The sequence below is a fragment of the Lepisma saccharinum genome, chromosome 2 (assembly GCF_977018435.1).
Source record: "Lepisma saccharinum chromosome 2, izLepSacc3.1, whole genome shotgun sequence".
NCBI lineage: Eukaryota > Metazoa > Arthropoda > Insecta > Zygentoma > Lepismatidae > Lepisma > Lepisma saccharinum.
In genome coordinates this window covers 128,766,029-128,784,219 of record NC_139230.1, presented here as the reverse complement: position 1 = coordinate 128,784,219, position 18,191 = coordinate 128,766,029, and the positions used below count along the sequence as shown (strand labels likewise).

At 39.5% G+C, this 18,191-nt stretch overlaps 1 protein-coding gene across 1 annotated transcript in view; it reads left to right on the top strand.

Annotated features, from left to right (window-relative positions):
* Positions 1–18,191, top strand: part of LOC145983638 (b(0,+)-type amino acid transporter 1-like) — a 191,725-nt gene that overhangs the window by 15,266 nt on the left and 158,268 nt on the right. The gene's annotated exons all lie outside the window — the stretch shown is intronic.

Sequence of the window (18,191 nt, the reverse complement as noted above, 5' to 3'; positions counted from 1 at the left end):
TACTCAGGTCTAAGAATAACCGTGGAAATTCCATGTGGAAAAAATAAACCTAGTGATAAGATCATGTATTCAAACTGCTATCTGCTTTAAAGTTGAGTTATTCCTTAATAAATAGTTCTATTCACTTACTCATTAATATCTGACTTCAGTAGTATTTATTAGAATTCAGAAGAAATTAATTTCATGTACTGGTTATTCCAATACACTGAAGATTTGGTGTCAAGAATTATATATGTATGTCTGTGTGTTATACATATGACGCCAGGAGTCCCGGGTTCGAATACCGGCAAGGGCATGATGGGTGTTTATGAGTTTCCATTGATCAATTTCATCATATCATCACTCATCCGTATATTCGCAAATTAGCCAAAGTGGCACAAAAATTGAAGTAAAATAAAGCAAAGAAAATCGCCATGTAGAGGGGGCATAGAAAATGCAATTTTAGAACTACACACACGAATTTCTGTTTTTTAAAGTTGTGATAATTTTTTATCTTTATTTTTAGAATCTAGGGTTATTTTTTAAAAAAACGATTTGAAAAACAGATAACAATTCTGAAACATACAAACCTCTAAACCTCGCTCTTATTTTATTTCTAATTTAATGGAACTTAAAATCAGAAGTTTGTAAAATGAAAATCGCAAACAAGCACAACTATCCATTTAAATGCAGAGTGTCATTTTAAAGTGTATGGGGGAAATTTCCCCACCCTCTGTCTTGAACCATCCCAACCTCTGTTTACGAACGACACATACCAAACAGGGACTCACTGGATATGCAAACTGTATTATTAAATATATCAAACGTATAGAGTTCCAGTTTATTTCAGTTAATTTTAGAGTCCCATAAGTATATATGAGAATATCGGCAATTTTTGAGGGATGTGGACCATACCATATATAGTCTCTTCTAGATGCCATTTATTCGTTATTTACTCAGACTTCTAGAGCGTGTTCCACAAGTACTTATCTATAGAAAACTGAAAACTGTGCCCTGTAGGGTCCCTTTCCTTTAATGTTCTTCTAGCACTTGTTTAGAGCTGTAGTGTTTTGTAGCGTATTTTAAATAACTGAGTTGTGATTGTTCCCAATCTAGTCCCGAGAGGTGCAAGTTTTAAGAACTGATAAAACATTTGACATAGTAGTTCTTTTATAATGGAATGGCTTTGTAATTTACTACGTTTCACAAGCATACTTTATTGAAATATTTTTCATTGCTTTAATTCCAACTTCGGCTAATCGCGAAGATGAGGATGAATGGTAATAATATAAAATTCAAAACACATTGACACCTCATTCAAAGACCTTGTACGTACATCCAATCTAAATTGTACCAATATCTACAGCTCAATATGAGAGCGGATTCAGTGCTATGAATCTAACCTTAACTGATCAGATAAATTAGATGTAAGTTGCGATACTGTTAAACCTGTTTATTTCTTGCAATAAATGGACCTCCAGTGCATTGTTTGATGCAGGAAAAATTACAACAAATTGGATCAAATCTGAGCACCACAGTGCACTCGACAAGGCAACTGCAAAAGCATCGAACCTACACGAAGATCTTGTCTATTCACCTGATTTATATAATTGTCTTGTAGTTTGATTTCAGAATTTAACTTCGAATGATGTTGATTTGTGTTCCATTCCATATAAAAATTAGATTTTTGACAAAATCCAATTATAAGTATACTTAATATATAGGCAAGAGAATAGTGCATACGAGGTATTAACTATTGTCAAGCATATATAAGCTTATTGAGATAGTATACTCACTAATGTCTAACCCCTTTTGATAAATTAAAAGTTTTAATGCCTAGGAAACATCACTGATCCATTTCAACTAGGAACGTTATCAAGATGAGACAAGTCGAGACCCTGCCACAGCCTCCGCTGGTCTCTTGTAAAAATAGGTCCTTCTCTTTCTTGTTTGTACTTGTTCTCGTTTTGCTCTCGATTGAGAAGTTTGTCAAAACTTAATTTAGAGTCACTTTATGCTCAGATAGAGTAAATAGAAGTATATTAAAAATAATGTATATGATAAAATTGTATGGTATTTTCAATCCATTTACGTATGCATAAAATGGGAAAATAATAAATTCCGTTTGTAGTGATGGAATGTGAAAAGTTTATGTAAGAATTATGTAATTTCATAGGTCGTAAAGGTTCCCACATTTTTTTTCTGACAATTGTGGAAGTACTTAGTTTAGGAAAACCCTACTTGAAAAATTTAAAGGATAGAAGGCCATTGTATACTTTTCTGAAACAGATTTATATCTTATGACTCAGTCGACTACCTCTTTAGAAAGTGTACCCCCTTCCCCTACAACAACGGGGACTTAGCCTGCAGCGTAATTTCCTGAAGCTAAAGTTTATCTCATCCATCGTTTCACACTTTTTAAATTAATGTCCACCCTCTAAGAAAGATTTCCAAGAGCACAAATAAAGCGAACTAATACCACAATGTTTACAGTGGTTTGAATTATATTGCAAAGGAAGAAAATGTTTGTAAATAACATAATATTTTTGTGTTGAGCTATGATAATGTAGGTTATTTTGACAGCACCTTGCGCCTTTCAAATTATTGGGGGGGATGGAGCTGCAGGGGGTACAACCTGGATCTACGGATTTAGGAAGGTACTGTAACCCCTCAAAAAAATTAGGGGGTTGCAATGTTCCCCTGTACCCTCCGTTCCTGCGCCACTGTGTGTATTATATAAAACATATAAGTTATATTCGGTTTTGTTCTGAAGAAGTAAATATTGAAATGAAGTTGAAGAAAGTCACCGGCGTGGTAACTGAATAAACAACTGTGTAGCATAAATAGGCTACTTATGTAATAAGAAATAAGATTATACCCCATAAGGTCTACATGGATAGTCCAACATCTCATTGTTCAGGTTGTGACCATGATCCCTACAAAGCTGACTCTTCAGGCTTAGTGTCGGCGGGGGAAAACCGGGATTTTCTCCGCCTGTTCAAGTGGCTCCGGCGCCCACCCAGCGTCGTACAAAGTGGGTACCTGGAGGAAACTCTGGGGGGGGGGGTAAAGGCGGCCAGGGACGTGGTGCTGATCACATCATATCCAGCTTCGGCCGTGATCAAGAAAGTGTGGGGCCCTAACCCCACACCCCCTATACGCCTTCCTGGCGTGGTGCATAGCACAGGGGAGCACTTTACCTTTTGTTACTTTCTTGTTTGTTTTTCAGGTGGTGGGGAGTGAACTACTCGTATCTTCTGTCAATCCTCCTGAATTTATCCATTTAGTATTAGAAGCCCTCCCATTATATTTGGTTCCAAAATAAGTCAGTCAGTGCATGAAGGTGTTTTTGTGGCCGGAAACTGCCATTCCTACTCCCCAGCGGACGACACATATGCGTTGAACAGTGGCCGCGTCCGAATCGGCAGCAGATGTCACCAAGAGCACCTTTCCATCCGGGGACTCAGGCAACCTCCGTTGTCCGAATTCGCGGCAGAGTGGAGTCGGAGGGGAGAGCTGAGAGGAGCGACAGATGCACGCTTGAACTCGCTGTGACCCTGCGCTTGGCAGCCATATTCTAACTTTCACTTTGTACAGACAACATTTACTGATTAGAGGATGTAAAACTCAGTGATACTTTAACATTTTATCGATAATACTGAATGTAGAAAAATTGTAAATGATGAAATAGCATGTTACATTTTTAAAATGAGTAGTAAATAGGTGGAAATCATTGTGATGTTTGTTTGGCATCTGTCTTCTGCTTCCGTGCGGTGCGCCTGCGCCCCAGAGCGCGGTGGGTGAAGTTCGGGCTGACACCTGGCGGGAAAAGTGATAACCGTACTACAAGGGGACATGTAGATTCGGACGACTTGGACGTGACTTCGACGGAACGCGAGAGCAACGGGAGAGAACGGGACGGAGCGCTTGCCAATCCGGACACGGCCAGTGACTGAAGCGACAATTTCTATCAATGCGCTATTCAAAGTAGTTCGCGTCGGTGCGGACAGGCTTCTAGTGTGCGGTTTCTTGTGCGTTGACGAAGGTGTTAGTGTCTCTCCATTGGATTTTGAACACCAGAGACTGTTCGACTTGCACTGTAAGTATAGTGTGTGTCGCTCTTTCATTCTTGAATTCGGTTTCCCCCGAGCGGGAATATATAATGTATGTTTTTATTGTCATTGCTAGAGTTTGCTTAAGTAGATTAGCTAATAGGTGGCTGGATAGAAACGAAATAAATATGTCTCTCCGGAATCAAACTCGAGACCCATTGATCACAAGGTGTCAGAGAAGTCTCCCCTATTGTGTAGTGGTAATGTTATTGCTTTGTAATCAAGGGGGCCATGGTTCGATACCCGGTGGAGACACATGCTGGTTTGGATCCCACTTTAAGCTGTACATCCTCTCTCGATTAGCCTATCTGTGCATAAAGTGGACATAAAACTCAAACTCAGCAAGTCGTCTGGGTTAACCACTGTGCTATCGAGAATGAACGATACTTGAAGAAGTGCTTGAAATTCTTGTTCTCGTCGTCGTGGTTGTTGCTGCTGTATCAATTTGGTTACTTATGGTCCCCCATTTTTGTGAACAATGTCAATAATGACTCGTTATATTCTTCATCTTAAGTTGCGGGAAAGCAGAGGGAGTGTGACAGTTCCGACATATGAGGGACTCCGCGATGACGTAGTGGTAACGTCGTCACCTTGCAATCAAAGGTTCCTAGGTTCGATACCCGGCGGAGGTACAGAGTGGTTTCGATCTCACTTCAAACTGTAACTCCAGTCCCAATTATTCTATTTGTGCATAAAATAACTTAAAACAATCTTCAATCGATCAAATTTGAGTCTTACATTGAAGATGCAACATATGGAAAGTTTTAGAATATCCCATTTGAAATTTCTGGACACAATTATTGTACGATTTCAAGAAATATGAAATGGTAGCTGCTCTCTTCTCTTGAGAGAACAAATACCACGAAACATGCATGCTCCATAAGCGAGCATGCAGTGTGCCTTGCCAGCTTGAAATAAACAAATTAAGACGCCGACAGGAAGAAGGTTTGGTGCAGGTCGTGCTCCTCAAAACTTGAGGGAATTTAAAGAAATGCACAGCTTTAGCACAGTATTTAACATTATTTATGTTAAATCAAATACTCAATATTCTTTATGCGTTTATTACAACACTAGATTACTCCGAAAGTTAATATTTATTATACTTATTATTATTATTTGCAGATTTTCCAATGCAGTGTTCTGACATTGTGTTAAATTCCTTTTTTGGTTTATCTTTGTCGCACTGATTCCATTCTCTGATTTTACTCTCACCTTTAATTCCGCTCATACGGTTGTTCCTTTCGCAGTTATTTTGCTTCGCATTTAATTCTTTCACAATATTCATTGTTTCATCTTTCTAGTGGTTGTAAATTTCGAAACGAATGGTGATGCTACCCTATCTTGATTCGTGTTTCTCCAACCAAAAAATAAAGATAGTCTATTAATGCCATTTTAAGCAAGGTTCTCCTGCAATTGAAATATGGGAGAGGAAGAAAAAAATATTTCCCCTTTTTGTATCTCTTCCAACACATCACAAAAAAATAGTTGACTTATAAAAAAGGATTGAGTTTGCCCCCTCCCCGCCATACATTATACATAGCTAAATTATATAAAATGGATGGAGTTATCTTTTGTTCGAATTTGTGTGATGTACTAATTGAGGAGTTAAACACGACAGTGGTCTAACCGCATTTTATTAATAAAAATAGGAACGTGAAAGTCAAATAAGGAATACATTGTTGCCATAAGTCAAAGAAGCATTCTTTTGTTATGCGTTTCCGGATTCGATACCCGGTGGAGACACATGGCACAGTGGTTCGGATTCCACTTTAAACTGTAGGTCCAGTCCCGATTAGCCTTCCTGTGCATAAAGTGGACTTAAAACAACAAATCAATCAATCAATCAATTTTGTAATGCGCACATTCTAATATGCATTATATACCAACTTTGCATGAAGTTATATTGCTAATTATTTCATTTATTGTGTGCACTGCCTGCAAGAAGTAAAAGTGGGTTTGACCACTGTTACCCTGAACACCTCAATACGATATCCAAAGTCTGATTAAAAGATCGTGGGAGCCCATACTTAAACTTTCGTTTCCTTACAGTTCTTTCAACGACACATAATTACAAAATATCGATAATAAATTTTAGAACCAGATAGCATATCTACGCATGTAAAAAGAATATAATTTTGGAAGAAATTTACTTACTAAATGAGCTAAACCAGAGAGCAACAAATAGAGAGTTTCATTCTCATAGTTTACAAGTTCTGCATTTTCAGGGATTGGATATTATCTGTCATTTCAGAGCTCTTTTGGCAAATCTTTTCTCTTCAAAATTATGTAAATGAGGTATTCATATGACGACTGTTGTTTATCTCCAAAATGCAGGTTGTATTGATTATAAACATTTTAACACAAGAATGGTGAAGGATCTGATACCCCCTAGAACAGCGGAAAGGGGTCATTTTAACCCTTCGTAAGAAATGCATTTTAAAATTATAATTACTTTAGAATGAGAACATATTTTTAATTTATATTATTCTCTGTGCTATATGTATTATAATGAAAGTGTTTAGGTGGTTTGGGATACATTTTGATTACAAAAATTATATAATAATAAACAACTGAAAACTCCAGAATACACAACATTTCACCACGAGAAACCGATACTTGATGCGACATGTTCGGAGACATCCTTTCCGGTCCAAGAACTCTACATAAAATCAAACGTGTGTTTATGATGTTGCAAAGCTGTGTTTACACTGAAATGTTAAACCTATCCAGAGAGTTAAATATGACATTTCTTTACTTATTTCAAAAGGCGTTACACAGGATTACTTGTATCAATTTTATTCCACAACACAAAATACATAAATCAGCATCAGCCTATTAACTATTGTTAAAATATTGCAAGAATTCTACAAGTAGTACGTAAATGTACCTTTGAATAAATGTGCCAGTCTATTGCACTTAATTATTAGACTATACACTACATAAAATCGTCAAAAATATTATAAATACAGTGTTTTTTTTTTTTGCAAACATTATACAAGTAATAGCTACGTATATATAAACACAATATTTCGATACACTTGCACAACAACAATACAAACGTTATTTGAATTCTTGTAGGTATGCAAATGCTCGAAGGCATCCTCGAAGATCGCCCGAGCTTCTGAACTTCGAAAGAACACACTCAACACCTTTGTCTATTTCGATGTATTGATATTTGTGTGACAGTGGAAACACGTTTCTTAACACCTTAAGTACTGCACTTTCAAAGTCTAGGTTGATCACTTTCGGATTAATCTCAGGACAGTAGTTCTTAATGAATGAAAATAATCTTTGATAAGTGCTTTCGGTTTTGTCCGGAAGTAAAGCATAAACTACTGGTGCTACGTTAGTAGCAGTATTCGTACTACCGATGTCGATATGAAGGGTATACAGCTGATAAAACTGTTTGGAGCAGACGCCAAATGTGCCATCCAAAAATACGGTTTCTGAGGCTGCCAAAACATCTTTGGATCTGACACTAGCAAAAACTAACAACCGCTTTCCATTTTCCGTGTCGTCAAGGTGAAGAAATGGAGAACCGTTATTGAAATACTTCAAAGATTGTGGTAAAGTGATATGATCTGCATCTGATGCATCTTTTTGAACACCTGAAATCGATCTCCTTTTTCTGTTCAGGTACACTTCTGTCTGTCGTAAACAGGAACGTTACTAACAATATCCAAACCTCGGTCTAGACATTCATCCATTTATACATCTTGTCTCTCTCAAGTCTCAGTTTTACATAAATACTAATTTCCCAATGTAGATCCCTCATATATACTTTCATCTTACATTCATTTATCAATCACCTTCCTTTTCACTCAAAAATAAACACAGCTGCAGCTTGGGAAACGTCATAAACACACGTATGCGCGGCGGTAATGACACTCCGGATTGTGGGAAAACCCACCAAGGAAGGTCTTGACATATGTCGCGGCGGAAATGAACCGATAAGAAGCCTCGGCGCAAAGGACTCCGCGCAAACGACACGGACTCGTCATTTAGACCCCACCCGCTGTTCTAGTGTTAAAACACTCTTAATAAAATAAAAGGTGTCGTTCCCAGAGGGAGTTGAACTGTCAGATAGTTGTCTTTATATTTTCATATACTTCGAAAGCTAAATAAAAAGAAACAGTATTTTTATATTTTAGAAAGTAATGTGCGCAAAAAGAAAACATGTGAAGCAGACAAAGATAGGTATATTTAGAATTAAACCTTGTGTACGCGATAACCCTTTAATTAAGAAAGCTAAAAAAATGTTGCAGTGTAACATATTTAGTTTCAGCTATTCCGTATGGCCAACACATATGATGCCTGCCATGGTTATTTATGAAAGTTTAATACCAGACCGGATCGAATATTTATACATAGTTAATTTCAGGTACATTACCAAAAAGTGGAGAAAACAAAAATTCTTCTGAGTATAGCAGAATTGTTGTTGCTGAGTATGTTTTTAAGTAATTTTTTGTACAGAAGAGCTAATCGTGACAGGGCCTAGAGTTTAAAGTGAAATCCAAACCAAAATGTGCCTCTACCGGGTATCAAACACGGAACCCTGTGAGCACAAAGTGACAGGGAGGCCAAGTTGAGCAAAGTTATTAACTGACAATTGTGACACCAGTAGTGTATTGACTATTGACACGCACCCCAACACCCTCCTAACATCTCCAAACATTTCATCACATCCCCTTATATTTTCAGAAATATTTTATAATACTTGGTATTAAATTTTGGTTCTACCACCAAATGGTCCAATCTGTAAATCTGAAATAGGGCTTGCAAAATCTTTAGATTTGTACAAGTTTGTAGCTGCTTATAAAAACAGACGTATCTTATAGTAGTTTCTTGTTGAGATTAATTTTCTTATTTTAGCAAAAAAGTGTTCACACTCTTTACATAGAAAGAGTGTTACGTGTGGTATTTATACGTATGTCCATCGAGTTGAAAAGGAGTGTAGTTTTTATGGTGTATTTTGCACTGTTCATATGAATAGTAAATCTGTGATATTATTTCACTCAATAATGGCTAAGGAGAAGAACACAATATAATTATTGCGTTTTGTTTGACATAAAAGATATGTGCCTAAAGGTATTTTTGTGTATGATGTAACAAAATGCATCATCCCAGTGATTTATCTTTGGATCTGACTGTAAAATAAAATTTCACTGATAAAATTATACCGTAGTAAAGTATACATTTTAGCATATATTAGTTATTCCCCCGGAAATTTGACTCTGAAATTTATAGCCCCCATCCCCACTTATTTTAGGCTGGCGCATGGAGAGACACCCTCCGAATGGTGACCAGACCAGAGGTGTTCATTATGATTCCACCTTCTTCACTCTCACCTTCCGATCTCGCCCTCCATCACCCTTACCCTCTGATCTCTCCCTTGCCCCGCCCTCTATCACCCTTATTCTCCGAGCAACTACTCGCCCTCACCCTCCGAGCTCGCTCTCGTCCTCACCCACCATCACCCTCACAAGTCTTACGGAGGGTGAGGGTGAGATCTGCCCTCACGAGGGTCGCCCTCCGGAGTGTGAACCAGGGTTTCGGAGCGGAGTGCGGAGCGTACCAAAGGAGCGCTCCGGAGCGACTTCGAAGCGTCAGTTCTACTCCGCTCTTCGGTCCGGAGCGGAGCGTGGTACGACAGCACTCCGATCCGGAGCGGAGTGGTTCGACTTCTTGAGAGACACGCTCCGCTCCGGAGTGGAGTGGTTTGGCTTTCTGTGACACACGCTCCGATCCGGAACGGAGCGTGAGACAATAGCACTCCTCTCCGGAGCGTGGTGCTTTTGACAGCACACTCCAATCCGGTTAGGAGTTTTTTTACTCTAATGCTGTAATGCAACTATGAATAATGGGAATGTGAAAATTAAAGCCGACTTCCGTGACGGAGTGGTTATAGTAGAACCACATGGAAAAGAGCCTGCAATCCTGTTTCCACGTACTCTAGTTGTTTGTCTGAATGATCGCCCCCGCTTGGAGGGGAGGGACAGAGTGGATCATGCTATCTTATGGCCCTAGTCTAACGAGTGAAGGGGGAGATGCGCGGGGACTTTTGGCCGAAGCTGTTTTGTTTGTGGTCGCTCTACAACATAGCACCCCATGACGTCAGGGATCCATGGGGTGGTTCAAATCCCGGCATGGGCTTGTACAGGTTCAACGAAGTTAGTAATAAGTTTGTTTTATACACTTCTATGTTGAATTGTATCTTCTGCAAATATGCTGTATAAAGAAACAAACTGCCGGAGTACTAAGTGAGGCGAGTATACAATCTTTGTGTGTATCGTTCATCAATTTAATCATAACATCGATCATCCCCATCTTCGCGATTAGCCAAAAGCGACAAAGAAGAGAAGTAAAATGAACTAAATCAATCAATCAATCATGCAAATTAAACATTGGTAAAACAATACAAGAATGTTGTTTTGGGTCAAGAGAGAGAGAGAGAGAGGGAGGGAGAGAGAGGGCTATAGTACGTAAATTGTTCATTTGATGTAAGTTGAAATATAAATTACGTAAATAGTATTTCTGTATTGAGATGTACTATTTTGTATTGTGACTCATAGATATAAGAGTTTGAATGTTATGTTACGAATGAGTTATGAATGTGTTACGAATAATTTCAAGCAATCAGTTTTTCTGCTTTGCGGATTTGTCCGACCCACCTCCCCCATACAACAGACAGCTTCGTTTTGTGCCGTATTCCGTGTTCCTTGCAGGTGACTCAGTGCAATCGGCTAGGGCATTGGTCTTGTGCCCGTTTCAAGAGGGGAGGAGGGTGTTTGTGTGTGCTTTCGGGGTTGAGAAATTCGTTCGCTGCGCTGTACGTTGCGTTCGACTTATCCGTACACAGGAAAACGAATGAAACGCCCTCCCTTACGGTTATGCAACCCGGAATTTTATATCATCTAGTTTCGCCAGGAAGAGCAGCTCGCGAGGAGAGTAGTGTTTCCAACTTTTGAATCTAGCCACAGATTCACGCGACCGGGTGGAGATCTTGCTTTCTTCTTGATTTGATTTCAACGGACAAGTTTATTTTGAGAATGTCTCTGGTAATAATAGCAAGTGTTATTAACATTTATGCTTTAGTTTTTTATTATTCTTTTACCACTTCCTAACGAATATGTGAAGATTTTTTTTCTTAATTTTGCAATAACGCTTTCGGCATTTTTCCTTCAGAGTTATTCTTTTTGTCTTTAAATTTTTGGCGACATCTGATTTGGAAAAAGTTCCACGAAGTTTGTTTTAAGTGTAAATGCATCTGGACATACAGTGTAGAGTGGGATACGAACAACAAATATGAGCTTCCATCGCGAATCGAACCAGCGCTTCTTTGATTATGTTTTTTTCCACGTTTATTAAAATTTGCATCCTTCAGCCTACTTCCGATTGTCGTATATTTCAATTCGTATTCCCGTTTTATTTTCATTTGCATTGTTCGAGCCATGATAACTTTTATATTTTTTTTTCCTTTTCTCGATTTTCCCTTCGCACTCATTACAGGTTTCGGTATCGCACTTTTCCATATTTTCAGTAATTTAATTCTCTTGTGTATAATTCCTTTGACTATTTTTAATTTGCCCTTAGTCCGAATCAAGAAAATATGTTAGGAAATGTTTCCCGTGTAAATCTTATTGTATGGTGGTGTAAAATTGATGTCAGCTTTTTCTTGCGATAAGGGTTTCGAAAGTGCAAGGGTCTCATTTATTAACCATGGTGGGAAGGGGGGCGGAGGGGTGCCAGAAATCTTCCAGACGGAATATACCTGAAACGAAAAGTATAGATCGACCACAAGGAAAAAAATCCTTGGGACGAAAAGTTCCCGCGCAGATTTCTCTTCTTCCCTTCAGCTCGGGCCATAAGGAAGAATGGTCCAATCTCCCCCGCCCCTCCTTGCGGGAGGCGGGAGTACGGTGCACAGGAGTCGTGAGTCTGCGCAGGTTGTTTTGCTTGTGGTTCCACTGTTCCATCAGCAGGTGGGGTGCTGAGAAGGCTAGGGTATCTGCGAGCGAGGGGGAGGGGGTGACGAGCAACACTGCCACAGCGAGTCGCTGTAAATGATTTCATCTTCTGTGTTGGGTGAAACCGGTTCTTGGTGCTCCTATACTTTCCGATACATTTCTGCCAGCCTTTTTAGCGAAGCAAGGTCATATATTCCAGATTCGAACTCTGGTCAGGCATGAATGTATCACTGAGTTTGTCCCGTCACAGTTTTATAAATTGATAATTCATCCGTATTATCGCGATTAACTCAAGAGGCAGAAGAGTGATGTAAAATAACCGAAATAGAAATTGATGCATTTGTGCCTGGTGCTAGTGTAACGACGAAGTTAACTCTTCATAAATGATGAAATAGATAGTAGGCCTTGCGCTCAAATACACTTATACCTTGCCCCCCCCAAAAAAAAACTACTACTCTTACTACATTTGGAATACAGCCAAGAGCGATGTAAAGCAATGCAATTACATTGTGAATGTTTCACATCCTGTAGTCTTTCTTTTTCTCGTAGCGGGGGTTCATTCATTACAAATATCTAGGAAAGGATTTAGCAGCAATCCGTGATATATAAATACTTAAATATCATAACATGCTGCGTAGCCAGGGTTCTTGTGTCCTAGCCTCTGATAATGAGTTTTTCTTTTTCGTTGTTTCTTCAATCTTCATCAATTTCCCTGAAGCATCATTCATCCTCTGTCGCCATTGGCTATATGTAAAAGTTGACATAAAATGAGTAAATTTCGAAAAGAAAACACAAGGATCTACTTTTCTCATAGCTTGCCAAACATGCACATTACCTTATTTTATGCTTTCAGCGCTATCATTATTCTTGGCAGGCAATGGAATTGAAGCAACTCTCACAACTAACGTAAACTACATGTCACTCAGGCATGACAATTCTCGCGGACAAAGTGGATTTTGTTTTGTATTGGCACATGGTAGCGCAATAACTATCTTCTGGCCTCCTACATTTAAATCCGTACTTTTTATTCCAGTTGAGAAATTGACTCACAATTTCGCCATTGAAGGTTTGGGTTGTATTTGGGTTATACGTATTGTGTTTTTGGTGCGCTATGAAAAAGCAATCCCAAAGGTTCGCACTGAACAGAAAATTGTGTGCTTTCCCTCTCTCTTTCAACTCCGTCCCTATATCTCACCCCACGTCCACACTATTTAGGTAAACTGTTGTTAGAAACATATTTTCCGAAGAATATCCACATTGAAAATAATATTCCCCAATTGTTTTGATAGGGCATTTCTATTGCTCCGAACGAATTACCTCCGTGAGACGACTAGGGCCTCCCCGATGGCGCAGTCGTAGAGTCGTCATCTTTTAATCAAGGGATCCCGGGTTCGATACCCTGTGGAGGAACATAGTGGTTCGGAAACCACTATAAACTGTAGGTCCAGTCGCAATTAGCCTTTCTGTGCACAAAGTGGGCTTATAAAAACAACAATTCAATTCAATTCAATTGAATCATCTTATCAATATTTTTAAATCTGCATGCACCTGCTTAATTTAATAGATTATACATTTATATTCATTGCGGGCAAAAATGTGCGAGAAAATAACGCATTTTTTTCAGGGAATGCATGAGTCAATAATAATGTATATTTTACGGTATATACTCTTTTATATTGCATTGATTCAATAGTATCCTTATTTCCTAAAGCAAGCGTGAGTTTCTTTGCACACACCACGCAGGCCCTGCTTGACGTAAATCTCAGATGCAGTAACTTCACGGTTGCCTTTTGCCACCACGCTTTGGCTTTAATTCGAGCCCCGGTGGGTGCTTCGTTCGAGATCCTGCAGCAGTTTTACTCGTATCTATGCCTTGAGCATGTCACCTGCAACGGAACCAATAAAATGAAACTTTCTGCACCGGAATGGGCGTGAAACTCTACATGCACCAGGGGTGTAAGGGGTGCTCCTTCCACGTAGTGCACCCAATAGTCAACCTCACTTCCACGTAGTACACCCTGGACTGCAGACTAACGAGGCTCTGTCGACTGGCCCAATGGCCAGTATAATTTTGTGTTGTCCTGTGTTTTGTCCTTATTTGTGCTGAGTGCTCCTTTACAGCCTCAGCTTTTAATGAAAGTCAGAAGATTTTATGATTTTAGATATGCAACGTTAGAGTTGTTATGTGTAACGATAAGGGGCTGGACCCCGTATAATGTGACGGGTGCAAAATAGCCTTAGTGCTGACGCACCCAAAATTTTAATATCAAAATCAAATCTACAAGCACCAATGATAAGGTGTTTTCAAGAGGCATGTGCCACGTGCAGTATGTCCCTTCGGTCCGAATGTTCCTTTACGATATCATTTCATCATGCCTTACACTTCGGAATTTTCAAGAGAGAAGATAGTCCGCATGTTCTTGTGCGGCGGATCTGCTGCACTACAGATTGCTATGACCCTTGGTGTGGACGATTCATACGCCAGGCGTTGGATTCGGTGTTACGAGGAAGAAGGAGACCAAGGAATGAAGTCAAGACCCAACAATGGCCTGCCGAGGAAGACAACCAGGGAAGAAGATGCAGGCATCATTGAGATGAGCGAGGGCAATCCCTTCATGGCTGCAACGAAGATTCGCCAAGAGTTGAAACATGCTTCCCAGCGTGCGAGAGAGACACTTGAAGATGAGATTCCGCACGTGACTTTCGATCAAGACAACAGCAGCGTCCATACATCGAAAGCGAACACCACCTGGTTTAATCAGCACCCAGGAATTTCAAGAGTAGATTGGCCAGCGAAGTCTCCCAATCGAAAACATTTGGGCGTTGATGGTTAGAGAGTGGGAACCTAGACAGCTGAGAACAATGGAAGCTCTACTGGTTCACGTGTTTGATGTTTGGGAGAGTTTAAGGAGAAGACCAAACATCTGCTCGTGCAATCCTTGCCTCGTCGACTAGATGCAGTGCTTGAATCCAATGGCGGGTGGACACAGTATTGAAACCCCGACGGTTTAACCGATTTTCTTTGCTACATCCCAGAACAAAACTAATTACATACATCTCCATATGCAACTTATGTTTCCAATTCTTTCTTATTGATACCTTGGTACTCATGGTTACTTTTTTACGCACCTGCACCATTATATTATATTCTATAATATTAATATTCACATTATTGACATTTGATTCACATGAAATTCAAATGCGCAGCACACATGCATCCATTCCTAACACTTAACTATTAGTTACATTACACCTATCACGTTGTCACAGTTCTAAATCAGGGGTGCCCAGGGGGAGGGGCATTATGGCGCAGACTGTGATGGAAATTCGACTGAGTAAACAGGGAACAAGTTGAATTACGTTATCAATTAGCCATTGCTGTTATACAAATAGTAATTTGTAGATTGTCAGGGGAATTGTTACGGGTAATAAGTAATATTGGTGGGGGGGATATCCAACTCTTACATATTAGGCCTTAGATTGATAGGGAAATTATGGTGGGCGATTAATGAAGTTAGTAAATAGTAGTATTTTCAGGTAGCGGGATTGATAATTATTTTGGGGGGCAGGCAATCCCAACTCTTGTGTATTACTATTACGTCTTAGATTGCTTTTTTGGAGGGAGCAATATCAACAGGAAGTCTAAAATTGGCATGGAAATTTTGTTGGGAAGATTTAGTATTAAATTTGAGGCGGAGGGGAGGGGAATGAAGTTTTGATAAAGTATTATGTCTTAGATTGTGAAGGGATTTCTGACGATTAAGAAATTGACAAAGGTCCGGGAAGGAACATTCGGTGTCTGTATCGTTAGTCCACCACTAACCGCGCTTGGCCGCAGAGCCGGTTCTCTTTGGTGGCCAAGCGCGTTAAATGGTCCACTTCCGATACGACGAAATTTCCGGGTTCGAGCCACGGCTTCAGTATTAGTATCATGGTGTCAATTTAATCTAATCGTCACTCATCCTCATTAGCCGAAAGTGGCAGAAGAGCGACTTAAAATAACATAAGGTACAAAAACAACTGTAACACTCTAGTAATTTCTGATCAATAGATGCGTATTAGCTTTGATTGTTGACTCTTTAATGGTAAGTTTACGATTATTATTGTTAATATGAATTGCCATCCATCAACAGAAGGACGGACCAATCGATCATTTAATTCATGTCGTTTCTTTGGTATTTGTTGTCCCTTCGGATCAGCTTCGAAACCTAAGGAAATGATTAGATGTCTGTCTGAAGTTAGTGACAATGGTTCTTTAATTTCCCGTCGCTCTTTCAGCCGGCGCGGAACCACCTTTATGGCAGTGATCCTCTGTTGCCGCGTTTACCTACGAAGGAACTCGTGACCAAAGAACGAATTAGGCCTACCGCTTGGGCAAAGCCCTTCTCCCCGAAGCAGCCAGCAGGGAAACAGGATTTTGTAAAAATAACCCTTCTGCTCTGTGGATGAACACCGGTTCAAACAACGTTTCGACTTAATTGGACATTATCCATTGTTTTTATTTTTGATTGACTATATATTCTATCTATATATTTCGAGACATATCAAGAGATCACCTCTTCTCTCATCTTCAGGTGAACAATTTTTTCTGTCTGTAGTGTGATTGGAACTATGACAGTCCGTGATTTTTTTCCAAATCCGATCCGCTAAGCAACCAGTCTTAGATGCCCATTCGAAATCGACAGCTATAGAGCAAAATATGTTTGAAGTGAAGAGTCTTATTGAATGAAACATAGATCGACTCACCCTCACATTTGAAAATTTTTTTAGATAATTTGCGTGCACTTCGTATAGAAGGCACCACGAGACTGAAAATTCACACTATTTGGCATGGCAAATAGACCTTATTCCAGCTTCGCTGAAAGTTCGATGTATATAATAATTGTCAGTCATTAAGTTCAACGCCCTCTGCATGTGTGTTGTGATGGGTTACGGTGTTCCAATTTTGTTTTAATTCCATTTCATGCTCAAAAAGGCTACCCGAAGTGGGACCTACGGTTCAAAGTTGATCAGCTCTTATTGCGAGTAACCATTATAGGCTTAGACCAAATTCTGGCGTTTATATTTTAATTCACTTCCTCAACAAATCCTTTCTCGATTGACTAGATTTTAAGCGGAGCGTCATTCAGTTGTCTGAGAGTGTTCTTTTTGCAGAAGCAACAGCAGCTCGCTCGCACCCACAGTGCCCGCCCACTCGACGAACGCGTTGTCTGTGCAGTGTAGAACAGTGTCAGTGTTGCCTCTCTATTCGATCTTTGTATTCTCTTTTGCCTGCCACTACACACACATTTCAGACAATTTCCCCTTAAAACAAATGGAAAAGCAATCAGGCAACTGTTAAATGGCTCTTTTCTAGATTTTGTATTAACACTTTCCACGGTCAAGATATGATAATTTGGTTCTGTTTCGTATTCCCACAATTTGGCTTCGTGCAGTAGGGCTTTATATTGCAAGCTAAAAAGCAAACGTAGGCAGGTATTTTAACATTTTAATTTTCATCCGTTTCATGATTGTATGAAAGAATATGGTGGAAAAATACACTACTTGAGACAATATCACTAATAATAATTGGCCGCCGCTGTGCCCGAGCGTGGTAAGCCGTCGGCTTTTGATCACGCTGCCGAAATTCCCGGGTTCGAGTCCCGGCCTGGGTATGATTGTTTGTGAGTGTTCCTTCATGAATTTTATCATACACTAATCCTCATCGTTGCGATTAGCCAAAAGTAAAGAAAAAAAAGAAATGTATTAGTAATAATAATAATAATACCAGGTGAAACTAGATGATATAAAATTCCGGGTTGCATAACCGTAAGGGGGGACGTGTCATTCGATTTCCTGTGTACATGGTAGAGACATCGCCTTTGCCAGACAGATCCAGTGTTGCCAGTTGTATTGTTGTATTAGATGCTACACAAATTCTGGCTAGATTATTCTCTTTTAAAAGTATTACTTGCGCTTGCTGTTCTTCTCTTCACTGTCATAAAAAGAAGCCTTTAAAAGATGTGTTCTCTTGTATCATTACATGCATATTATGTGTGCTTGCCAACAGTGGTGTATGGACATTTAATGAAATTTTTAACGCCGCTGATACATGGACGTCTTCAGGATTTTTTCCAGAAGGGACAAGCAAGGT